Source organism: Neovison vison, chromosome 3, assembly GCF_020171115.1.
Source record: "Neovison vison isolate M4711 chromosome 3, ASM_NN_V1, whole genome shotgun sequence".
NCBI lineage: Eukaryota > Metazoa > Chordata > Mammalia > Carnivora > Mustelidae > Neogale > Neogale vison.
The window spans coordinates 227,688,740-227,715,824 of NC_058093.1; the positions used below are offsets into that span (position 1 = coordinate 227,688,740).

At 39.7% G+C, this 27,085-nt stretch overlaps 1 protein-coding gene across 1 annotated transcript in view; it reads left to right on the forward strand.

The window, feature by feature from the left end:
• Positions 1-1,510: 1,510 nt before the first annotated feature.
• The window catches only part of TAOK3 (TAO kinase 3), a 191,462-nt gene continuing 165,887 nt past the window's right edge, over positions 1,511-27,085 (forward strand). The window contains exon 1 of the mRNA XM_044244178.1: positions 1,511-1,741. The gene's annotated coding sequence lies outside the window, so the exon portion shown is untranslated. The remainder of the gene's footprint in view (positions 1,742-27,085) is intronic.

Below are 27,085 nucleotides of genomic sequence, written 5' to 3' on the forward strand. Positions count from 1 at the left end.
TGCCAGCCTCATTTCCACGGGCCCCCTCTGCATACCCAAACACCCCAGTTTGAAGGGGAGCATTGTAACTGGAATGGAGTATCATTGTAAAACACAGGGAAAACACCTACAGTGTTTAGGACACAAATTTTGTCAGCAGGAATTAACACAAGAGTTAAGGATGGAGAGTCTTCAGAGAGCCAAGTCCTACGTGCATCAAATGAGGCTTAGAATCAAACTGTGTGCCTGAAAGGAAACCATTTCTTCATAAAATGCTGAATTGACAAAGTCCGTCAACTTTGGGGTTTATGAGTAAGAGTAGCAGTTTTCAGTTTCTGGTATTGACTTACTTAATCAACCTATACAGCTTCAAAAAATATAAAGAATGGCTCCCAGGAACAAGACGCACTTTCACCCAGGGGCAGACCAGTCTCCGATTATCACAGGTTGCACTTTGGCCATTAGTTCACACAGAATCATTAAAAACATTGGCCCTGGAGAAACGAATATGCTGACTCAGCGCGCTGAAGCCTACCCCACAGTTCCTGCTCCTACTGTCAAAACGATTATCAAAACTCACAAACTGGGGCTCCTGGGTGGCTCAGTGGGTTAAAGCCTCTGCCTTGGGCTCAGGTCATGATCGCAGGGTCCTGGGATGGAGCCCCACATCGGGCTCTCTGCTCAGCGGGAAGCCTGCTTCCTCCTCCTCTCTCTGGCTGCCTCTCTGCCTACTTGTGATCTGTCAAATAAATAAATAAAATCTTTAAAAAAAAAAAAAACTCACAAACTGATTATTTCTCCAGTTTTGTCCTTATTCCTACCAAAATGAGTCCCATCGGTGTTGAATGCCTTGCCTGCTCACAGTATACACCTCCTATGCAGATCTTTGTGCCCCCCACAGCATTAAACTGACGTCTGTCGAACGCAATGCAAGGGCAACTCTCTTGCCAAAGATCTAAAAAAAACTTAAATTCAGGAAATAGTCCGGAGTGAATACACGCTCTATTAACTGATGGCATCACTACTTAGGGAGCTGAGTAAGAATGGAAGAATGGGGACTTCCTCAAAAGCTCTCACACGGTGGTCCCCGGGAGTCCCAAGGGCCCTTGCCCCTGGGAGGCTCCCAAGAAAAGTAAAGCTGCAGAGGAGTGCCATGAACTTTGACCCTGGTGCAGCACAAACAACGCCGACCGCACCCCAGGCGGGCCCGCGGGATAACTGAAGTTGCAGGGTCTTCCGCGTCTTAGTAAACCCCGCCCCGCCCCGCCCACCGCCCGCTCCGCCAATCCTCAGGCGCCATCGACCGCTCGGCCTCCCAGGCACCTCCAATCAAGTACCTATATCCGGCCCTAGTCCTGTGCCCCGCGGTCAGGGGAGGTCAGTAGAGGGCCTATCGGAGCCGAGCTGGGGGCGTGGTCGGGGGCAGGGGGCGGGCGAACTGAGACGGCGGGGCGGAGCGCGCTCGTCGCAGTCGGGTGCGATTGGCCACCCCTGGCAGCAGCCGCACCTCGGACAGCAGCAGCCGCGGCAGCGGGAGGGTCCGTGTGGCGCCCGGCGGCGACGGCGGCAGGGTCCTGCGTGAGAGAGTGGGACGCGACACCGAGACCGCCGGCGGAGGCTCCGCGTGGCCGTACTCGACACTCAGCGACCCGAATCGGGGACCCTCCCGGGGACAAGCGGCAGAAGAGCGACTCGGGAACAAGTGTGGGAGAGGAAGCGGCGGCGGTGACGCCGGGCCCCGGGTGGTGACAGCAGGTCTGAGGTGAGAGCACCGGGGCTCGGGACTGTGACAAAGTGAGCCGAGGCAAGGAGACCCTGGGCGTGAGGTCCTGGAGGACTCGTGACGGGAGTCCTGGGGCGAGTTTGTCCGGACAAGGAGAGAAGACCCCGAGAGGGGCCGGGATAGCGGGTCTGAGCGGGAACCGAGAGGGGCCGGGATAGCGGGTCTGGGGGAGTCCCCGAGAGGACTTGGGACAGCGGGTCTGGGGGAGTCCCCGAGAGGGCTTGGGACAGCGGGTCTGGGGGAGTCCCCGAGAGGGCTTGGGACGGCGGGTATGAAGGGAGGGAGCCCTGAGAGGGGGCAGGACAGCAGGTCTGAAGAGAGGGGACTCCGAGAGGGCTTGGGACAGCGGGTGTGGAGAGAGGGGACTGGAGAGGGCGTGGGACAGCAGGTCTGACTGGGGGGACCCCCCCCACGAGAGGGGCCGGGACAGAGGGTTTAGGGGAAGTCCTCGAAAGGGCTTGGGACAGCGGGTGTGAAGGGAAAGGACCCCGAGAGGACTTGGGACACCAAGTCTGCTGGGGGACACACACCCTCCCTCCGAGAGGGGTCGTGACAGCGAGTGTGAGGGAGACCCGGAGACGGGCTTCGGAGCGCGCGAGTGGAAGGAGAAGGGGGAAGCAAGTCTGGGTCGGGGTCGCTGCACGCGGCGAGTCGGGACTGCGGGCAGCGCACGGCGAGGGGAGGCGTGCTGCTCGCAGGGTCTGCAGCCAGCCAGTCTCCCCAAAGGTGGTGTGTGAGATGCGGGGCAGCCGGATCCCCGGTGTTATGCTCCCGCAGAGCAGGGATTATGTAATGAATCCTCTCCTAAGTAGAACGCAAGGGCTGGAGGGTCTGGCAGAAGCGCAGAGATCTTGGCAGGAGGGAGCAACCGACCGCCCGACCTCTCTCCTCGCTGGTCCCCTGGCTTCTGATGTGTTTTCTCAGAGTTTGGCGTGGATACCTTGAAAGTGAGGGGCTTCTTGACATTAATACCTGAACGAGAACGTGGAAAGTTGGAGAGAGGGCTTCTCCAAGCCCAAGGCAGTTGAAAGGGAAAGGGATCCTTTTGGAGACCCATGTCTTGGATTAATTGGGATGTCTTTGGTGATAGTCCCTGTATTTTTTATTTCAACTCAGGGAGCTAAGAAAGGTTTTTAGACTTGGCAGCCCTTTAGTTGTTCGCCGTGCAGAATCAAATGAGCTATACACTAAGTTTGTTTAGCTTTGATGTGTTGGAGATAGTTGGGAGGTCAACCTAAATTTTGAAAGGAGGTATCACAGTGGCTAATAGCCACTTACCAATTAGATTTCTCATCATAAAAGCTACCAGGACTGAGCTTTGCGCTTAATTCTAGGACAAGCTAAGAAGAGAGATAAGCCTGTTTAAACCAGATGCTATGCCCTAGTAGGAGGCAAGTGTGTGTCTATTAAAATGATAAAACAAATAGTGGAAAGACGGAGGTGGTGGGAATTGGGGGGTTAGCCTCCTACTTTGATGGATGTGAAAATTAAACTAATGACCAGGCTAGTTGTTCACAGTACTTAGGATATGTTAATACTGCCCTACCTTTCAAATGTTCTCTTAAATGCACAAGCTTTGTTACAGTTGCGCCCAGCACTTTTGCTGTGAATTTTTTAACCTTTTTCTCTGTGTGTTTTTCCTCCTCACTCCTTCTCTTTGCAACTAGTTCCTTTTTTAAATAGGAGCAGACTTAGAAGATGATGGTTTGGGGAACATAATAGAGAATGTCATTATCATTTCACAGTTACTTAGATATCTTCTTTGCTTCTGGTTTAGACTATGTCTTATTAGGAACTTTTGCCCTTGTGTAGTAACGGGCAGCTTCAACGAAGGGGAAGAAAGAAATGCTGCTTTATTTTCCCAAGACCTAATGGAGTAAGCTTACTTAGAACTGCCTATTTAAATCCACAACAAACGTTACTGAAGTCATTTTCATCAGGGTGATAGTAAGTAGAGGACATGTGTCATTTGGGGATTTTATTTGATATTACCTGATACAGAGCTGTTCTTATATGACTTCAGAGAGTGTGGAGCTGGATATGGTTATGAAAATGCCACCAACTAGAAGTCCTCCCCTAAGAAATACCAGGGAGGTAAGAAGAGCAACAATGGCGAATACAAATTTAAAATATGCCGCTATAATTTATTTAAGATGTATTAAGTATGATTTTTATGCTAAGTTTATTTTTCCAGAACTCGAGGTCAAATTCAAGTAAAAAATAAAGTCAGTTAAACCAAGAGGTTGTTTACAAAGGGCATATATTCATTATATAGTGCCCAAAACTTATGAAATGGTCTGTGGAAGGATTGGGAATCTGAGGACCAATAATTCTACAAATAGAAATGTTTGAACAGATAAGCTCTTTGATCATACTTGTTAGCTCATTTCTGACTGGTACAGATGGTAGTTTCTTAGGACAAAACATTAATTTTAATTTCTTACAAGAAAAGAAAGTGTTCTGATACTCCCTGGAGTGAAGACTAAAGCAGTCATTTCAGCCACATTACATTATGGTATTGATCCAGAAATGATGAAGAGAGAGTCATTGTAATAGAATTTTTAGGGATAGGATGGGCCTGTAGTCACTTTTTACGCCTTGGGGTGATGAGAAGGTGGATAGGAGGGTAGGAATTATGTGGGAATTTATTTTCGTTTATTTCACAAAAGAAAAAACAACCATGAGAAACAGCAGATATGTTAAGTCATTATGCCTGTGCTCATTAAAGTATTTCTTTTCAAATTAAAAAACATACTGAGAAGAGGAAATTAAGAAGGAGCTTTCCACGTCCATGTGAATGGTTATAGCCACAAGAGAATGCAAGTCCTTTTGGTTTGGAGTTCTTTTTTTTTTTTTTTTTTTTTTTTTTTTTTCAGATTTTATTTCTTCATTTGACAGGGAGAGATACGGTGAGAGGGTGAGAGAGGGAACACAAGCAGGGGAAGTAGGAGAGGGAGAAGCAGGCTCCCTGCGGATCATGACCTGAGCCGAAGGCAGATGCTTAACAACTGAGCCACCCAGGCGCCCTTGGTTTGGAGTTCCTAAAACTGTTCTTATTCTTGATTTAGCAGGATACGAGTACTACCCAGTAAATACAATAACCCATTTTGCCCTTTCTTTACTGCTTGAGTCATATACAGTCAAACCATTGTCATCTCAGAGTCTACCTTGATATCTAATTTGGTTTAATGTTTAAGCCACCCTGAATAAAAGTTCTCATTGCTTGCCAGTGTGCATATTTTTTGGTTTCAGTCGTATAGAAGAATGAATGAAAACTATTGGTACTTTTATTTTAGAACTTCTGTGAAAAGCCTCTTTCTTTCATAATCTTTTCCTCAGTCTTTGTTTCTCCCCTCCCCACAAAAAGAAAATAGACAGAAGTCTTCCACCGAAAAGTGTTTTGTGACTCTCCTAAGGGAAGACTTCTTTACAGTCCTTAATGAGATTCAATGAGCTCATCTTCAATGATTCTGTCAATCTGTGAGAACCGTTTTGAATTAGCAGTTTTGAGTCATGAGATACTGTACAGTTGCAGTTCAGCATAGGGAGCTCAGATTCTGATTGTTTAGCTTTATCATCCATTTAATTGGTTGCTTTGTTATATATGAAGATATGTTAAAAGTTTGTTACTGTTTCTCTCATCCAAGTACTAACCAGGCCCGACCCTGCTTAGCTTCCGAGATCAGACGAGATCGGGCGCGCGTTCAGGGTGGTATGGCCATAGACTGTTACTGTTTCTTTTTTTTTTTTTTTTAAAGATTTTATTTATTTATTTGACACAGAGAGATCACAAGTAGGCAGAGAGGCAGGCAGAGAGAGAGAGGAGGAAGCAGGCTCGCTGCTGAGCAGAGAGCCCGATGCGGGACTGGATCCCAGGACCCTGAGATCATGACCTGAGCCGAAGGCAGCGGCTCAACCCACTGAGCCAACCAGGCGCCCCACTGTTACTGTTTCTTAAACCCAGACTGAGTCAAAACAAAACAGAACAACAACAACAGCAACAAAAAAGTAAGTGGTATCTATCAGTCTAGCTGTCCTTACAGATAAGCTATATTGACTTTATGGACCAAAATGTGATCAAACTCATTTCTAAACTACAGGCATCAAATTAAAAACAACAACTATTTAGAATTTTTAGGATTACCAGTGGGAATTAAATGATCATTCAAGCTATATATTATTTAATTTACCTAAATATTTTATTAATCAACCTAAAGTGGTTTTTTTTTTCTTTCTGACCTGAGGTTTGTTAGAGACATTGAAACGAAATTATTTCCATTTTACAACAGAATGACTTTAGGAGTCAGTTTCTTGATTTGTTAACACAAATCAGCCTCCTAACCATTGTCAGGTATCCCACACATATACATTTTTCATCCCCAGAGTGAGGGAGAAAGAGATTTTGCCTTGGAATAGACACTTTACACCTAGGAAAACCTACTCCCATTAAACAAAGACGTGCGGCTCATGTGGATTTAGTTATTCACACTGAGAATGTACTTGCTGGTGTCTAGTCTTTGGGGCCCTTCCACTTAACCTCTAGCCTCAGTGAAATGATGGATAGCAATTCAACCCCACAATATACATTTTGTTACATTTAATATTTTAGTCAATTATCAAAGTGCCAATTGGAAGACTTCAGTTTTACTTCCACCCACTATTTCTGATGGACAATGGGATAACCCTTTATTTCCAGATCAAACTAGGACTATGGGCAGTATATATTTATTTTTATATGTTTCAGCTCTGTCTAATGACACAGGCTTATGTCCACAACAATCAAGGCTTATGACAATTCAAGTAGATTTTATTTACCCATTACAATAGATGGCACTAATCAAGGCAGAATGCTTTCTTACATTAACTAATAACCTAATTAGTCTCAGCAATAGACACAGAACAGAATGGTAGATTGCGGCCAATCTTCTATTCTGTTGTGAACATTCGCCTTTACTTTTTGAAGAGTGTGTGCGTGAACACACAAGTATTTCCAGAAGCCACATATTGCTTTTAAATGATCTAGGTCAAGCATTAATAGCAGAGATACAAAATTACAATATTGTGCTTCATGTACCTTTATGTTTCTATTGTCTTTTGTGTAAAATTTCTCTTCTGTCACTGTATACCAGGTCCTTGTTTACATGTGTTTGTTGGTCTTTTGCTATTCTGTGAGCTCTTCAAGGCAGAGCTGGGAAGTTCTCATCTTTGCATTCCCCCTGGCAAGTTTAGTACCAGGCACAAAATACGAAGATGCTCCATAAATGTGAATTGAATGACTGGATGAATTAATGATAAGCAAATTAGTAGATTGTATTTACGTTCACACTTTGTTTCTTATACATCAAAAGAGACGGGGATTCCGTTGGAACACATGAGCAAATGTTAGCTTTCTTCATCTGTCATGTAAGAAACAGCACGATACATTGGAAGGAGAAAGGACCTTACACTCAGAGAGACTTAGGCATCTACTTTGGCTTTGTCATTGTGCCAACTGGGTAAATTACTTAAGTCTTAAAGCTCTCAATTCTCTCATCTGTCAAATAAGAATACATACCTCACAGAATTCTTATAAGGAATAAATGAAGCAGTTTATGTAAAGCACCAAACACAGTGACAAGCACATGAAAGTGTTTAATAAATCATAGCTGCTTATTATTTTAATCACTTGAAACAATTTTTTATTTTTTTTTCTCTATTCCCAGTATCTAGTCAGTTGCTAAATCCCATGGCTCCTGACTCCAAAAAGAATAATTAAGAGACTCACATATAGGGAAATTGAGACAGTGAGGTTAAGTGACTTCCCAAGGTCAGACAAAGGTAAATTTGACCCCTGTGACCTAGATCTGGTTTTTTAGCTCACTACAGTTTCCACTTCATTCCTCTCAATGGTCCAAGAAGGAGCGAACAAGAGCCTTAATGGGTGCTGGGAAGGATTACTGTGCCAGTATTCAGTCTCCTTTTCTTTTTCATACTTCCTAAATACATTGTTTCTGTCTTACTCTCCCTAAAGTAGAGCTCTGGTTTTGTCACTCACATGTTCAAATTAATAACTCCTTATAGTCTACTGAATTCAGTACAGATTTATCCAACTGTTTTTAGGTTCTTAATGCTCCATTATCTGTGTGTGTGTGTGTGTGTGTGTGTATCCTGTGCCCCAGCCAGACCAGCCTACTTTCTGCCTGAATACTTCCTGATTTGCCATCCTCACATCTTTGTTCCTGCCATTTCTTTTCCTTAGAATGCCTTCTTTTTCTCCTTTTTCAGACCTACTTCTCATGCCATCTTCATGAGGCCTTTTCTGATCATCCTCCTTGCTTTTCTTTTCCTTGAATTCCTTAAGTATTTTGTTTTCTTATTACATTAATATTTTCTCTGATTTTACATTATAGGTTTTGTACTTGTCTTTCCTAAATGTCCATCTTCTTGATTTTAAAGGACAGTGACATACACATCTAACCAGGTACCTTGTACCTAGTATCTGCTCAATAAATATTTGTTGAATTGTATTAAATTCAAATACTTAATTTAGGTTCAAAAATAATATTTAAATATAAATATTGCTGCCAGGGAAGATAACAGAGATAATTCTTTTTTTTTTTTTTTTTAAGATTTTATTTATTTATTTGACAGACAGAGATCACAAGTAGGCAGAGACGCAGGCAGAGAGAGAGGAGGAAGCAGGCTGCCTGCTGAGCAGAGAGCCCAAGGGGCTCCATCCCAGGACCCTGGGATCCTGACCTGAGCCGAAGGCAGAGGCTTTCACTCACTGAGCCACCCAAGCGCCCTGATAACAGAGATAATTCTTAAATGAAAAATTCACTTTTGACCTTGGCAGTTGGTAAATTCAGTGCCAGTGCTACCAAGTATTTGGAAACTTGTATGTTCATATTTGGCTCGGTAATATACCCTAAAGTGAATTTTGACTCTCAGTGTTTGGGATTTGTTTTATTATTTTTTTCCTTAAGTGATGTTTTTTATCTCTAAAGAATGGGTTCAAACTTCAGGTCTTTGGAAGTTTCCAAGCTTTCTCTTTGTGTTAGCAATAAATAAAATATGATTCCCTTTCATTTGCAATCCAAAGTGGTCGTTCACTTGAGTCAGAGGTAGAGTCTGGGAGAGATCTGATGCTTTCCTCTTCCAGAGCAAATTCCTTACTTCATGATGTAAACAATTTGCAACTGTAAACAGGTAGACTTATTATTATTCCTACCTCCCATATTATATTGTTCTCCACAGTGCTTACTGCCTTCTGACATACCAAATACTTAATTTATCTTATATTTCTATACTAGAATGTAGACTATGAAAGCAGAGATTTTTTAAAATTCATTGCTGTTTCCTAACCTGTAGAACAGTGTCTACCATATAGTAGGTGCTCAGTAAATGACTGAATGACTAAGTAGATCAGTTTGTCTTGGGAGAGGCCTCCAATTTGTTGGCTAAAAAGAATGTTTTGTTATTTTAAGCACAGGTAGCAAAATCCTAAGGAAGTAAGGTTTTAGCTTGAAAGAGTAGAGTTTATCTGTGTCTTTTACTCTTTCTGGGCTTTACATTTGTCTTTGACCTATCTTGAATTTACTCTATTTTTACTTTATTGTTTATAAACAAAAGCCATTCCTGCCACCAAACCATACATCCAAGATGATTATGTCTCAATCTGGCTAAAATCCTAAGAAAACTGTGTTCATTGTAACAAAATTTAACAGAACCTTGTTGGCTGGCATCGCTCTTAGGCATTAAAGGCTAATAAGACCAAAATTTTAATAAAATTCAGTACAGGGACATTATCCCATTAAAAGTACTTCACTGGGGTGCCTGGGTGGCTCAGCGGGTTAAAGCCTCTGCCTTCGGCTCAGGTCATGATCCCAGAGTCCTGGGGTCGAGCCCCACATCAGGCTCTCTGCTCTGCAGGGAGCCTGCTTCTTCCTCTCTGCCTGCCTTTCTGCCTACTTGTGATCTCTGTCAAATAAATAAATAAAATCTTTAAAAATAAATAAATAAAAGTACTTAACTTATTTTTCTTTTTTTCTTTTTTTTTTTAAGATTTTATTTATTTATTTGACAGAGAGAAATCACAAGTAGACTGAGAGGCAGGCAGAGAGAGAGAGAGAGAGGGAAGCAGGCTCCCTGCTGAGCAGAGAGCCCGATGCGGGACTCGATCCCAGGACCCTGAGATCATGACCTGAGCCGAAGGCAGTGGCTTAACCCACTGAGCCACCCAGGCGCCCCCTTAACTTATTTTTCTTGGGTGGTAATATTAACCCTGAAAATTGGTCAGATCAAGCTTCTGATATTAATTTGGGGTTACCAGTTTTCTGCATGTAGAAGTAATTGGGTTTGAAATGTGTTTTAAGCCTGAATTAAAAGAACTTAGTCACTGGTGACTCATGGTAAGATGTTTTTCCTTTTCCCTGCTGGAGCATATGCCTTTGCCTTCAACCTGGCTTTTTAAAACATTGAAAATATAAAGAATCCTACTTTTATATACTATATTCTGGAAAAGCTATTTTAGGTTCAAGGTGGTGGCCTTAATTACAATGTTTTTAAGTATTGAGCACTACATTTGACTTTCCAGATTTCCATAAATTTTTTTTTAAGTCCCTGCCTTTATGGGAGTTTTCTCATCATTATGTGAAATTGTCAAAAGTCTATTAGATAGTGTATGAGTAACCACAAGGACTTTGTCTTGTTCATTACTGTGTTCCTGGTGCCTAAAACAGTGCTTTTTACAGAGAGAACAATTTAGTATTTGTTGAGTGAAGTCACATACATTCTTTTTTTTTTTTTTAAGATTTGATTTATTTATTTGAGAGAGAGAGAGAGCATGAGAGGGGAGAAGGTCAGAAGAAGAAGCAGACTCCCCGTGGAGCTGGGAGCCTGATGCAGCACTGGATCCCAGCTTTCTGGAATCATGACCCGAGCTGAAGGCAGTTGCTTAACCAACTGAGCCACCCAGGTGCCCGAAGTCACATACATTCTTAATAAAAGCTCATCTTACAAAAATAATGAAAGTCTGTTGAAATAAATTTTCTCCAGCCTTGTTGAATTAGGTAATTGTCAGTTCACAATCAAGCCAGTTTGGGAGGCTCTTGAATTAGCCCAAGGTAGCTCTACCCTAATAGTTCTTAGCATTGATTGTACCAACCTGAATTCTCCTTTAGTGGTTCATTTACAAAAGGAAGAGTAAATCGGCAACACCCAAAGGCACTTGCACCTGTGGGAACCAATGGGCGTCCTAACAGGAAATACTTTCAGCTTGCAATACCCATAGTAATGTGCCGCGCCGGGGTCACGTTGTTTTATCTGCAGTTCCTTGTTAGGACTGTACAACATTTCTTCAAGTTTTCTTTTACATATGTGTAAAAGAGAATGAACTTTAAGTTTGAGAATTAAAATGTGAACGGTTATTTCCATTTTCTTCGTTATCAAGGAATTGGTGAGTTGTCCTCCTTTAAGTTCTTTCTTTACTTTCTAATGTTGTATCCCCTGAAACCTCACTCTAGCACACAGGGAGAGGGGGAATGGAGGGCATGGAAGTGTAAATTATGTACTTTGTAAGTTGTACTTTACAACATAAACCGGTATCATTATTAATAGTAATAAGCAGTTGTGATCTTTATGTGATACCATTAACGGTAGGTGTTGATAGAATTTCATAGATTTGTTTAGCTCCACCAAGTTTTCGTCTTTTGTAGGGAGTGGGGGAGAAATTCAGAAAAAGTTTTTAGAAAGTTCTTACCAAAATGTCAAACTGTAAAGCTGTATACATTAATGTAATGCTGTTAACGTTAACACTCTCTGACCAGGAAGTACTCTCTTGAAGCCTCATTTATAAAACTGTGTCTATAATAACTTCCTTTCTCGGAATGAAGGTGCTGTTAGCGTGGTGTTGTTCGTACAACTTAAGCTGGGCTCCGTTTTATCTTTCCTAATGAACAAGAGGGAGTTTTTTAAAGAAAGTCGTCTCTGGGGCAGTCTTACTTATTGCTGAAGCTAAAGAATTTTTTTGAAGTCTTAATATGTTGCATGTAGGCATGCATTTGAGACAGTCTGCTGTGAGTAAGCTTGGTATTTTGTTTTATACTTAGCATTTTATTATAAATATGGTTTGTGTCTAAACATTGCTAATATACTCTTTGTTGAATTTCATGTGAATATTTATGGCCTTAGCTCAAAGTCCAGCTGAGAGTAATCAACCTTGAAAATCACTGGATTCCTATGCTCTATTTATTTTAGTTTGTAGTTTGAGATTACATAAATAAATATTAGTGGGAACTTTTTTTCAAAAACTGTTTGATTTTTTTTCCCCTTTTTTTCTGGATAAGTAAAGTAAATACTGAGCTGCAAATAAAACCTAATAATCTTGTCAGAAAAGTCTTAAAATTTTTAAATATACTCACGGCTATTCTTATTAAATGGATGAAGTTTGTTCTTATGATTGATATTCCTGTAAAACAATATTGCAAAATGAAGCTACTCAAAATGGCACACTATTCATCCTAGAGATCTTAAAAAGAAATCAAGGCCATGTCCTATTTTTTCTTCTTTTCTAGCAAGGGAAAACAGAATATAGAAAGCATTCATTTCTTAAACATAATGCCAAATTTAGAGACAGAAAAGTTAGATGATTTGATCATGTTTATCTTGTTTTGTAAGTTTTTTTGTTTTTATTTTAGTACATAAGGTTAGTTACTTATTGAAGTATAATAATAAAACATCTTAGCCATGAGGTAATTTATGACACAACTCTAGTCCATACAATGAAATTAGATGAAGTAGGAAGGTAAATAATTTGTTTAACAGCTCATGGTTTGTATGTTGAAAAATTAATGTGAAGTATCTTATTAGCCAAGAAAGCTGCCTTTAATAGTTTCTTTACCGATTTCGCTAGACCCTTAGAACAAGGTTGACGTGAAATCTGTATAATCCTGACTTCCAAACTCCACTAGTACTCTACATGTTAGATGTGTAAAGTCTTATAATCATACATAGGATGCATTTTCATTCAAGAAGCATATTAGTGAGGGGGCACCTGGGTGGCTCAGTAGGTTAAAGCTTCTGCCTTCGGCTCAGGTCATGATCCCAGGGTCCTGGGATCGAGCCTGGTGTCGGGCTTTCTGCTCAGCGGGGAGCCTGCTTCTACCTCTCTCTCTGCCTGCTTGTGATCGCTCTCTGCCAAATAAATAAATAAAAATCTAAAAAAAAAGGCATATTAGTGATATAGGTACTCTGTGCTTCTGATACATAAAAAAGAAAAAACTTTTAAGTAAGCTTTGAAATGTGATGTCATAGTGTGGTTAAGATTTGTAAATATTAAACACTTAAAAGTACAAATGATGTTGGGACGCCTGGGTGGCTCAGTTGGTTAAGCAGCTGCCTTCGGCTCAGGTCATGATCCCAGAGTCCTGGGATCGAGTCCCACATCGGGCTCCTTGCTCGGCAGGAAGCCTGCTTCTCCCTCGGCCTCTGCCTGCCTCTCTGTCTGCCTGTGCTCGCTCTCTCTCCCTCTCTCTCTGACAAATAAATAAAGAAAATCTTTAAAAAAAAAAAAAGTACAAATGATGTTAATTTCCATTTTCACAGATAGGGAGGCCTTTTATGATTATTTTATCAGCACTCCACAAGTATCCCAATCATAGCTTGGATGGGGTGGGGCAGCGGAAGTAGGTGGGGCTTCACAGTAGTGACAGATTATTGCAGATTATGTGGCTGCCTGCCAAAAGGCCACTAGTTGGAAAAGTGGAAGTTACTAACTGCATCCTATTAATTTGTACATATTTATTTGTATCCTCTTATAACTGTTTACTGGTTTCACATGCAGATGATAAGATTTAAACTTCTGATTCACTTGATATGCGCTTCATGTTCTGTTCTTTATTTACCTTGGTCATACTTCTTGCATACTCTGCAGAGATCACACTGACCATTTTGTGGAAGACCGAGTGTTAGCAGAAAAAAGGGGAAGGGTGCACAGAACTTTAAACCATAACTGCTTTGCTTTCTAACCAAAAGTATTGCAGAGTTAACGTGTAAAGTGTCCCATCATATTTAGGCAATTCTATAAAATACTAATAAAAATAATCATGTCTTGTGAAGGAAATTGTAGTTCTCAATTATATTGGTTCAGTTTGAAATTTCTGCTGTTTCAACATACAAGGAAGCTTTGTAGAGGAAATATGACAGCTCTGCCCAGATGCATAAAGAGGGAATCACAGTGGAGAGTTATTTTTAGAAGTGTCTTCTTATGAGTATATTTTATTCATATACTGAGAAGTGTCTCTCAAAGTTTAGTTTCTGTTTCATGCTTACTGACAGCAGTTAAATAGGTTGCACAGGGCACTGGATATTCTATTAAGAAAATACTTTTAAAAGCATTTTGAGGGGCGCCTGGGTGGCTTAGTGGGTTAAGCCGCTGCCTTCGGCTCAGGTCATGATCTCAGGGTCCTGGGATCAAGCCTCGCATCGGGCTCTCTGCTCAGCAGGGAGCCTGCTTCCCCCTCTTTCTCTGCCTGCCTCTCTGCCTACTTGTGATCTTTCTCTCTGTCAAATAAATAAATAAAATCTTTTAAAAAATAAAATAAAATAAAATAAAATAAAAGCATTTTGATGTCACCAACAACCAGCCTAGTTAGTCTTGACCGGGTTGGAGTCAGTGACAGCATTTGTCAAAAATGTAACCAAATTGAGAATATACCGAGATGCTATGGGTACCATCAAATAGTAATACAAGGGAACAGTTAACTTCCATTTCATGCAGGGTCCCACTCTCCTTCAGGAATAGAGTGCACTGTTTTCAGTATAAGGAAAGGTTAGAAGTCAGTCAGGGAATCTGTCCGTTTGTATCACTGACAGGTGCTTAGACGTTCTTCCCTAACTCTTGTACACAGAGTAACATGTCCAGGTTCCTTATACCTGTTACTTTTGGCTTTGGTCACACATGTTTGAGGTTGGCAATGTAATCTAATAATTAACAAGAGCCTGTCAGATGAACATGTCTGCTGCTTAGAGCTCACCAGCTTTATGATCTTATGCAAATCCTTAACTCTTGAAGCCTTGATTTCTTCAGCTGTAAAGTGGACACAATCATAGTACTTGTGGATTATTGTGAGGGTCAAGTGAGATTACCTACTAGGGGAACAAGCTTGGTTGTACTTTGTAAAGAAAGAGCTCAGTGAGTGATAGTAGATGGACTATTTTTGCTGGTTTTGGACATTTCCCTTCTTATTCACAGTTCTACCAGAAAATGATCATGGGAAGAGATATAGCACAATACATGCAATCATGTACAGATAATAGAATCAGTCTTACTAGAGTAAATTTATTTAAAAGTACCGTGGGAGCACGTGAATGAGATCTATAGGTCTTATTTATGCCACTCCTCTTAGAACGTCATATACTACCTATCCTAAGGAGTGAGGGGAAGCAGGAGAAGAGTTGACTATAGATTTAAGTGATTTTTAGTATAAAAAGTTAGTGTGCCAAATTGAGCTTGGTAACATTTTGTTGCTGTTTTTCACTTCAGAAAATTTCCTCCCCATTTGATACAGTGCAGCCTAGGAAAGCAACATGGCCAAGTGTTAATTTCTTAAGTCATTTTCTCAACATTTTGTTTTCTTCCGACTGGATCACTATCAGATAAAGTTAAGAATATGCTCCAGATTCTAGATGCAGCTCTAAAAATGTTGGGGTTTTTTAGGGATGCTCTTCTGGTTTGGTTTGGCTTTATTGGGGGTAGAACCACACAGTAAAGAATATACATTTGAGTATAAAGAAGAGTGTTTTGAGGCACCTGGGTGGCTCAGTGGGTTAAAGCCTCTGCCTTCTGCTCAAGTCATGATCCCAGGGCTCTCTGCTCAGCGGGGAGCCTGCTTCTTCCTCTCTCTCTGCCTGCCTCTCTGCCTCCTTGTGATTTCTGTCTGTCAAATAAATAAATAAATCTTAAAAAAAAAAAAAAAAGAAGAGTGTTTTATGTTTTCACCATCTTAGTGTCAGGGGTTGATGTCCTGTAATGGTTCAGTAAACTTTGTTTGTATATTGAAAAACAACTAATTTTTACATAAGCAGATTTTCTTGGGGTTGTGTTAACAAAATGTGAAATCTGGGGGTGCCTGCTGTAAATTTATCAAAGAAAGCGGTGAAACTACTTACAGAGTATTTGCTAAACATTTAAGCTTAGTGGATATATTTTTACTGTTGGAAATATCCAGGTCTTAATCTGTAGTACAACCCCTTTATGTGGTAGGCAGCCTTTGCATTAGTCTGTGTTTCATTCTCCCTTCTGATACCCCCCAGTTTTGTAGTCTCAAAGGCCCAGCATGTTGCCGCTAGACTACACTCTTATCTCCATGCACCTGTCTTACTCAGACCCTTATGGCCTCATTCCTGGATTACCACAGTTGCCTTTCTTCATTAGTTTTTTTCCAACTCCTCCAGATTAACCTTCTTTAAATGCTACTCCTCCCCGTTTCAGAACGCTTCACCGGTTCCTTGTTTCCACCACATTAAATCTAACCTCTTCTGCTTGACTTTCAACGTCCTTTCTAATATGGCCCTCACTGCTCATCCAGCTTCATTTCCTATGTTCTTTGGCCTGTTCTTTCTGCTCTATTGAGCTGAGTGTGTCTCTGCCACATGCTTTACTTGTTTAAGTCTGCACCTCTGGTACTGTATCTCCTTCATCCAAAAAGCGCTCCTCCCTGGAACAGAGGAGAGGGCGGGGCACCTGGGTAAAGTGCTCTGCTGGGGCTCAATCTGTTAAGTGTCCCACTCTTGATTTCTGCTCAGGTCCTGATCTCAGGCCCTGAGATTGACCCCTGCGTTGTGTTCTGTCCTGGGCGTAGAGCCTGCTTAAGAGTCTCTTTCTCCAGGCACTTGGGTGCCTCAGTGGGTTAAAGCCTCTGCCTTCGGCTCAGGTCATGATCCCAGGGTCCTGGGATCCAGCCGCACATTGGGATCTCTGCTCATTGGGGAGCCTGCTTCCTCTCCTTTCTCTGCCTACTTGTGATCTCTGTCAAATAAATAAAATCTTAAAAAAAAAAAAAAGTCTCTTTCTCTGCCACATCCCACCTCCGCCCCCCCAAAAAAGCCCTCCTTCCTTCTCTCCGCCTATTCAAATTTAACTTTTCTTCAAGATCCTGTGTAAAATTTACTTCCTGTTTGAAGTAAAATCAGTTTTCCTGCAAAAATCCCAGATTTTTATTTTTATTTTTTTTTTAAAGATTTTGTTTGACAGAGAGAGACACACAGCAAAGAGGAAGCACTAGCAGGGTGAGTGGGAGAGGGAGAAGCATGGAGCCTAACGTGGGGCTCTACCCAAGAACCCTGGGATCATGACCCAAGTGAAAGGCAGATGCTCAATGACTAAGCCACCCAGGGGAACCCAAATCCCAGCTTTTTAAGTTAGCAAATCAGTGAACAAAAATGTGCGTAGTATCTTAAATCATCCAGTTTTATCTTCACTAATGATGTAAACAATTTGATTACGAGGACCATATCTTACACTTCAATCTTTTACAGTTCCTGCAGAATGCTGAAGCACCTGACCTTGATTTGAAGGAAGAGAAAAGAAAACAAATCTATTTCATCCTTCCTTTCTAAGGTCAACAATCCTAGTAATATTAAAGAGACCTGAATGTTTCTCCAATTTAGGTCAGGTCTGTCACCTCATTTACAGAAAAAATGGGAGGCAAATGGAGACCGTTTTTTAACTGATTATAGATTGACATGTTTGCTTTTCTTTAGGAAAAACTATACATGTGTGTACCTATATGTTTAATCATACATATGTGTGTGTGTGTTTCCTCTGTTAAGGAATGAGATAGCCAACTGCTCTCAGAGAAGTTTAGTTTTGATATTATAACTTTCCATCCTGTCACTGTAAATTAAATATGATCAATCAATTTTATGTAATCAAGAAGTATTCTTATCCAATTCTTTAAGTGAAATGCCTGTTGTGTATGTTAGGCTCTATGAAGGGATACTGAAGTTAATTACATATGATCCCTTCCCTCAAAAAACCATTAAGGAATTCTGTTAGGGAGAACAAAATATATACTCAAAAGCTTAAACATAAGAATACTTGTTACTTCGAGTGGATGCCTATTGTTTTAATTTTCAGTCAGTTTCCTGTCCTTTGAAATGATACATGCCTTCTTGTATTGATGCCAAAGAGCATATAGGACGAACAAATGAAAAAAAAAATTAAGAAAACTCCCCATCATTTTTTTCCAGTTTTATTGAGGTATAATTGACCTATAACATTTGATTAGTCCAATGTGTACAACATAATGATTTCTGTAAATATTGTGAAATGATCACCACAATAAATTTAGTTGACATCAGTCACCTCAAACCTTTTCCATTGTGATGAGAATTTTTAAGATTTGCTCTCTTAGCATCTTTCAAATATACAGTTCAGTGTTGTTAACTATTATCACCATGCTGTATACTATATCCCCAGAACTTATTTATCTTATAACTGTACATTTTTACCTTTTGACTACCTTCACTCATTTCCCCCCACTCTCTACCCCTTGTCTCCGGCAACCCCCAGTCTGTCCTCTGTATCTATGAGTTCAGTTTTTTTAGATTCCATATATAGGTGAAATCATACCGTATTTTTTTTTCCTCTGACTTACTTCACTTAGCATATTGCCCTAAAGGTTCCTCCATGTTATCACAAATAGCAGGATTTCCTTCTTTTCTATGGCTTAATAATAATCCATTGTATACAGATACTACATTTTCTTTATCCATTCATTGAAGAATACTAGATTATTTCTGTGTCTTGGCTATTATAAATAATGCTGCAATGAACATAGAAGTGCAGGTACCTTTTCAAGATAGTGATTTCATTTCCTTTGGATATATATATCCAGAAGTGGAATTGCTGGATCATACGGTAGCTCTATCTTTAATCTTTTGAGGAACCTCCATGTTTTCCATAGTGGCTGCACCAATTCACATTCCCACCTTTTTTTTTTTTTTTTTTAATGTGTGCCTTCCTTTGTACGATGCCATAGAGCATAAAGTACACCCAAATGAAAACTTTTAAAATACAAAATGTGTTGCATTCATAAAAGTATATATTTGGAAATGTCTAGTTAATGCTTTATATTTTTATGTTAATGCTTGGTTTTAGAGACTATCTTTCATTGCAAAGATTAAAGTTAAATAACTCTGTAAAGTGTTGTACTTTTAGTGTCCACAGAATAACTGCTTTAAGTCCAAGATGCCATTCATGTATAACTATAAAAGCTGGTTAGATAACATGCCAATGATAAAAAGTTGAAATTATGGACTATTCAATACAGATTAGGATTTTTAAGAAATCATTTTCCAGGGGCACCTGGGTGGCTCAGTAGGTTAAAGCCTCTGCCTTCGGCCCAGGTCATGATTCCGGGATCCTGGGATCGAGTCCCACCGGTCAAATAAATAAATAAAATCTTTAAAAAAAAAAAAGAAAGAAAGAAACCATTTTCCAAGATAACAATAAGGTTTTTCTTTTATAAAGGGCTTTAGAATTTTTGTAATGGTTTCACATTATTTCATGAGTCTCACAACTTTGTGAGGCACTATTGTTCTCACTTTATAGGTGAGACTAGTTGAGGATTGAGGCTGAGAGAAGTTAGGTGATAATACTTAAGATCACACAGCTAGTAAGTAAGTGGCAGAGTTTACTTAAACTCAGATTTCCTGATTTAAAGGAAATCAGGACCTCTTCCTTTAGACCACAAATCCGAATTGAGTTATTCAAGGAATAAAATTCATACTTTTTCCTTTTTCCAGTTCAGATAAAATTTGCATAATGTGAAATTTGTCATCTTAAAGTGTAAAATTCAAATCTTAAAAAAATATTTATTTATTTATTTATTTATTTTTAAAAGATTTTATTTATTTATTTGACAGACAGAGATCACAAGTAAGCAGAGAGGCAGGCAAAGAGAGAGGAGGAAGCAGGCTCCCCACGGAGCAGAGAGCCTGATGTGGGGCTCGATCCTAGGACTCTGGGATCATGACCTGAGCCAAAGGCAGAGGCGTTAACCCACTGAGCCACCCAGGTGCCCCTAAAATTCAAATTTTTAATGTATCCACAATGTTACGCAACCATGATCACTGTCTAGTTCCAGCACATTTCCATCACTCCAAAAAGAAACCCTGTACCTGTTAGCATCCCATCTCAATTACCTCCATCCCTTGGCAACCACTAACTTTCTGTCTCTATGGATTTGCCAACTCTGGATACTTAATATAAATGGAATCATAAAATATGTGAATTATTGTTAGACTTCTCCACTTACCATAATGTTATCAAGGGTCATCCGTGCTATGGCATGTGTCAGTGCTTAATTTTTATGAATGACTAATACTCCATTAGATCAGTAGATCACAGTGTAGTCATTCATCAGTTGATGGACATTTGAGTTGTTCCCACTTTTTGTCTATTAAGAATAATGCTGCTGTAAACATTCATATGCAGGTTTTTGTGTGAATATATGTTGTCAATTCTCTGGATATATACCTAGGAGTAAAATTTCTCATAATTATTTTTGTAAAATAATTCAAATGAAAGTACTTTGAAATTATTTCTTTTGAAATAATTCTTTACAACTGTCTCATACACACATACACACAAAATTATTTATTCAGCTAATTTGTTTCCCACATCTGTTCTTCAGAAGTATGGCAGAGGCAAACTTTAGCTCAGATCCTGAACAATCTTAATTCTACGTGCATGTAATCTGAGTTCAACACTGCCTGGTACATTCAAGATACTGTGGAGTACAAATAAGTCAATAGTGTCTCTTCTACTACTGGTTATATTCAATTAATGGAATCAAGAAATGTCTATGTTCTTTCAAAGTAAGACAGAATGGCATCAATGCCACAAGAAGTGAAGTACTTTCTATAAATGAAGAAATGGAGTAACTTGGGGTTAGAATTGGAGCAGAGTCTTGAACACTGGGTAGCTTTTCAGCAAGGGTGCTAGGCCATAATCTGTCTATTTTTTAGCCTAGTTCCGACATTGTGAATAAAATACAAGATACCCAGGGACAGTGGCAAACCAAAGGCCCTTGAATCCTATATGAAGAGGTTTGAACTTTGAACAGTAGGTAGTGGGGAGCCATTTAAGGTGCTTGACTAGAAGAGACTGATGCAGTCAGTCTCTGAAAAATGACTCCATCAGTAGTTGGTAAAGCAATTTAAAAAAAGAAAGAGATTAGGGATAAGGACTTGGTTCTGGAACTAGGACAGCCTCGATGCAAAGAAGAAAAGCAGCTAGTGAGAGATTTATTGAGGACATTGGCAGCTTCAATGAGATAGTTGAAAGCAGAAGAGTGAATCAGATCAGTAAGAAAGTGTAGAGAGAAGAGACGGACCCAGTACAGAGCCTTGTGTTAAGAGGTGAGTGAAAAGGTGCCTGGGTGGCTCAGTGGGTTAAGACTCTGCCTTTGGCTCAGGTCATGATCCCAGGGTCCTGGAATCAAGGCCAGCATCTGGCTCTCTGCTTGGTGGGGAGCCTGCTTTCCCCCCTTTCTCTGCCTGCCTCTCTGCCTATTTGTGATCTCTCTCTGTCAAATAAATAGATAAAATCTTTAAAAAAAAAAAAAAAAAAGAGGTGAGCAAAAGAGGAAAAGCCGAGAGAGGTGGGTTGGAAAGAAACTCCTAAGAGGAAGGTGCCACACAAGTCAAGAAACAAGATGTTCCATAAAGGTTATAGAAAGATATAACCCAAAAATGGTCCTGTTGGATTTGGAGATTGGGAGGTTAGAGCTAGTGAGTCCCTAGGATAGTTCCCTCTCCTCCTCTCAGTAAATGATACCTTGAGCATATTGTAGGCCGAAAGGAGAGCAATGGAAGATTTAAGAAATGTGAGAGGAGTAGGTTAGTGATAGGAGAAGGTAGCAAGATACCAAATTAAAAGATAGTTTCTTTGGTGGTGTTGGGGGAGAGTTGTTTAACCTGTAGAAGAAGAATAAAGGATGAAGTCAGTTGAGTGTACAGAGAAATTTTAAGATGGCATGGAGAAAAACCAAGGAAGCTTACACTGAATAGCCTCAAAGTAGAATTTATAGTATTATTGCTTATTTAGTAAGGCTATAGATAGAATAGTTAAATTAAATGAGCACCAGCCTGGATGGTTAAGGGTTCATAAGTTAAGGGTCTGCCTTTGGCTTGGGTCATGTTCCCAAGGTCTTGGGGTGGAACCTTGTGGCTAGGACTCCCTGCCCAGTGGGAAGTATGCTACTCCCTCTACCCCTGTCCCTCCCCTCAACTTGTGCTGTCTCTTGCTATCTCTCAAATAAATAAAATCTTAAAAAAAAAATTTGGAAAATATCTTGAATCACCTCAGGCATATGTAGAAGGATTAAATTCTGTCTTTCCATCCTGTATAAATCTCCATTCTTTTTTTTTTTAAAAGATTATATTTATTTACTTGACAGACAGAGATCACAAGTAGGCAGAGAGACAGGCAGAGAGAGAGGAAGGGAAGCAGGCTCCCTGCTGAGCAGAGAGCCCGATGTGGGGCTTGATCTCAGGACCCTGGGATCATGACTTAAGCCAAAGGCAGAGGCTTTAACCCACTGAGCCACCCAGGTGCCCCATAAATCTCCATTCTTTAGCTGTGTACTGAACATCTTTGCTCATGCCTTTAAATTCATTTTCCTCTCCAGAGCATAGCAGTGTGATGCAATTATGCTTGTTGAGTCCATTTTTCTGCTATTTATTCAAGGTGTGTATTTTGAGTACTAATAATATTGACTGCTCAAGTACAATATTTTCTTTAAAAGTTCATAATCCCATTTGAATTTTTTAAACCTTTTTTCCTCTAAAAGATTCCCCAAACTAATTTTATTGTGCTTTCTGTAGAATAGAAATTTTTTAGTGACCTATTATAGTATAGCAGGCACTGTGGAGATATTGTAATCGGCACAATATTTATTTGGTTAAAAATAATAATGAACAGTAATGATGAATGATGTCCCTGTTGTAAGATGTTACAGATCAGGTCCTTATGAGTCCTGAAGTTTGGAGTTCCCAGCAAGAACACTTGGCAAATGTGTAGAAATGGAAGCAGATATCTCCCTTGTTCCCTTTAAGGTTTTCTCCCATTCTGCACAAAATGGTGGGGAGTCCTTGAACCAAGATAGCTCTTAGGTAATTTTTAACAACTATGTAAATAACATGCTTTTCATTTTAACAAATAGAAAACATAAGAGGGGTAATTAGAAGGTAAAAGTTATCTTCTATACTCAAATATATTTTTACATTTAACCTCACAGACTTAAAGTAGTGATTAGGGGGGCACCTGGCTGGCTCAGTTAGAGCTTCCGACTCTTGATCTTGGTGTTGTGAATTCGAGTCCCATGTTGGGTGCAGAGATTACTCCAAAATTAAATCTTAAAAAAAAAAAAAAAATGATTAGAGGGTGCCTGGGTGGCTCAGTGGGTTAAGCCTCTGCCTTCGGCTTAGGTCATGATCTAAGGGTCATGGGATTGAGCCCGCATCAGGCTCTCTGCTCAGCAGGGAGCCTGCTTCTCCCTCTCTCTCTGCCTGCCTCTCTGATTACTTGTGATCTCTCTCTGTGTGTCAAATAAATAATAAAATCTTTAAAAATAATAATAATTAGGAAGATTATATTATCATATTGTCTTATAAGCTTTTTTTTTACTTCAACAGCAGTTTATCCGTATATTATATAAATATATACTCATATTTCTATGCCTGAATGTATTGCTTCCACATCATTTTCAAACAAGCATTGTTTTATGGATATTCAAGGTAGATTTGTGGGGGGCGGTAGTTTTTATTCTTACAGAATGTCCTGAATAGCCCCTTAGTTAGTCATCTCCAGTATAACTCTAGTTTTCTTTACAGTCATAGTAGATTCTGTAGCAGATGGACCTGAAGAACCTGGTATCCAAGATCATGTTTTGTTTTGTTTTGTTTTGTTTTCAAAAAGGGTGGGGGAATAGCATTATTATAGTGTGTGTCCCAACAAAGTCTCCCATTGCTTAAGGAATGTCCTCTTTCCCCACCCACTAGAAGCACAAGCTAATAGTGCCTGACAGTTCTGTCAACCAAAAAGGGTTTGAAAGGATGCATACTTATCTCCCTAAACACATGGCTTTTTCCTTGGCCTTCATCTGCTCCAGAGGAACTCCAGCTCCCCTTCTTCCCTTAGACTATCACCAGCCTTCCTTCCTTTTATATTCCTGCCTATTCAGGAATTTTTTGTTTAGTTTTTGCATTCAAACCTCTTGGTTATAAGCCAAGATCATCATTAAGAGGGGGAGACTTTGAATTTGTCCAAGGAACCAATTACTGTAGTCATTTAATTAATGAATATTTTGTGCCCATTATTGTAATGGCTTTATTTCAGCCTCTTTAATTTATTCTATTTTGTATTTTTAAAAAGTATATCCTGATATGACCCTAAAAAATAGATATTTTCATTCTCATCCTACTAAAACTTCTACTTTAAATTTATGGCACAACAGTAAATATGAATACAAGTATAGAAGGTTTTCAGTTGGTTCAGTAGGCTTTGTTTTTAACATTTTATTTAATGGCTAGGTGATTGAGTGGACTAAGCTTATAAAATTTGCTAAGTGATTCTTTTTTTTTTTTAAAGATTTTATTTATTTATTTGACAGAGAGAGATCACAAGTAGGCAGAGAGGCAGGCAGAGAGAGAGAGGAGGAAGCAGGCTCCCTGCTGAGCAGAGAGCCCAATGCGGGACTCGATCCCAGGACCCTGAGATCATGACCTGAGCCGAAGGCAGCAGCTTAACCCACTGAGCCACCCAGGCGCCCTGCTAAGTGATTCTTAACTGGCTAGCATCTTAGAAAAACAAAATAAAGTTTTAATTGCCCTTGACAAGGTGAAGGGGGGCCTGAGTATTAATGAGAAGTTAATTGGAAGACTCGAAATTAACCAGGTGATTCAATGAATGGCTGAACAAACAGACAAACAGACAAAAACGTGGAACTGTAACCAGGGCCTCCAGACTCAAAAAGCATGGCAGAAAGCCAAACAGCCTTGTTGGGTAGAGTATTGTTACTTATGGGAGAGTAAACTACTATTGTCATTTAAAAAAGCTGTACTGTTGTTAATAGTATTATTAGTAGAGCATGATTTCTGTTGCTGTTAAGGAGACTTTAGCAGAATTCCACTAGTTTCTAATACGTATTCACAGCAGAGAGATGCATGCAAGAGATAAAAACAGGAATGAGATCAAAAAGTTCTAATTGCCACACATCTTTCATGTTACTGAACATATCATAAAGCGATAGTTGCTGATACCACATTTCTTAGATGGATGTTCCATCATTGTCAACAGATGAGTAGGTACTGTTGCTGTGAACACCACTTCTCCCTTGTGAGCCAGGTAAGATAGATGGTTGTGTTAGAATGTGGTGTTCCGTCTGCTCTGTATAGCCACAGAGATTTACACCTGCACTTCTATATAATAACTGAACAAATCAACTCTATAATTGCCTTACCTGAATCTAGTGGATGATATTTACCATGACACTTGCTTTCATTTGTTAAAAGAATCAAGAGCTTGAGTTTTTGTATTCCGGCAAGTCAGAAAAAAGAAAATGAGGGATGTATATAAGATAAAGGGTGATTAGTACATTAGGGACTCTGGGGGAAAATGAGTGAAGTCAGTACAAAAAATAAAAATAAACAGGATCAGAAGTCAGTCCGTTGTCACTGTTCTAAATTTGTAAGTATATACACGGTTTCTTATGTTGTAAAACTTGGAAAAATTAAGTTCTAGGCATTTTTAAAGAATCTGAGTTTAAAAGAAAATGCTAAAACTCCAAAATTGCCATCTCTGAATTGCTGTCATTAAGTACTTCGTTTAAATTAAATGTATTGATGGTTTAATTTGGTATCATTCTGACACCTTATTCTACAGTTTGCTAATGCACCTAAATGTCACTCCCTGAACATATCAAACACTCAGTAAGTATTTAAGATGATTTTACTAAGTATTCTAAGTCCTAGGTAATGTAAAGTATCACATATATGGAGTGCACTGAGACTCCTGAATTTCTGTGACAAATTTTTGCTTTTGATTAATGAAATCACTTCACACTGAAGTGCTATCTCGATTCTACCAGTATCTGTGGAAGGGATGAGTGTGTGTATGTGTGTATGTGTGTATTTAAAACCCAAAAGATATGAATAGAACCTGATACCCACATTTTTGAAGACCTAATAATTTCTTTGACAGAGAGACAGAGAGCACAAGCAGGGGGAGCAACAGGCAGAGAGGGAGGGAGAAGCAGGCTTCCCATTGAGCAGGGAGCCCAATGCTGGGCTTGATCCCAGGACCCTGAGATCATGACCTAAGCCCAAGGCAGATGCTTAACTGACTGAGCCAACCAGGCTCCCAAGACCGAATAATTTCTAACTGAGGTTTTTACAGTGTCTCACAACACAGTACCATCCAATATTTTATATTGTATTACATATTTTATTTACTGATAGCACACAAATTTATAACTCTGTGTTATGTTACCTGAGTGAAGAGTCTGACACTTACTATGTTGATTCTGCAGACTTCTAGGGGTGATAAGTTTCTAACATTTATTATTTCAAATTTTGAACTAAATGTGCTTCCTTCCTACTTGTATAACAAGATCTTTTTCAACACATTGGAGAGAATATTCTTTACCAAGCTTTAAAAAGAATAAAATTCAAAGTTATTTTGTACTAATAAAATCTTATACTGATATATTTACATTAGCATCTGTTAAATTAGAACATTAGTCTGTAACTATCAGCGGATTGATTCCTTAAGCTAGCTTTTCCCGGGAAGCACCAATAGTATAATAACATCAAAGCTAACTATTCTCGGAGATGAGGAAGCCACATGGTCCTTCCCAACTCTGAAATCCTATGATTTCAAGCTAATTTCAAATGAAGGAGGGAAGTCCTTGGCTAAAGTAAGAGAGTGAAAATGTTAAAACAAGCAAGAGAGGGATTACAAAAGAGTTTTATTAGCAGGCTTTCGTGGACTTGATAAAAATCTTATGAAAGTCATAATAGGCAGTTTTGTAGTTAAAACTGTGAGCAAAGAAGGAAATGTTTTAAAAACAGGCAAAAATGAAATCAACCCTTCCCCTTACTTTTTTTTCTAAGTTTGCTTAGTTTGACCATGTGTCCCTGCATTTGTAGCTCACACATTAACAGAGTGACAGTCTGGTTACTCACTCCTTTTATATTAGATTTAATTATTTAAATTAATTAAAACTTCTGAGCTAATTATAATTATTTAAGATGTATAAAATAAAATAAAATTTTATT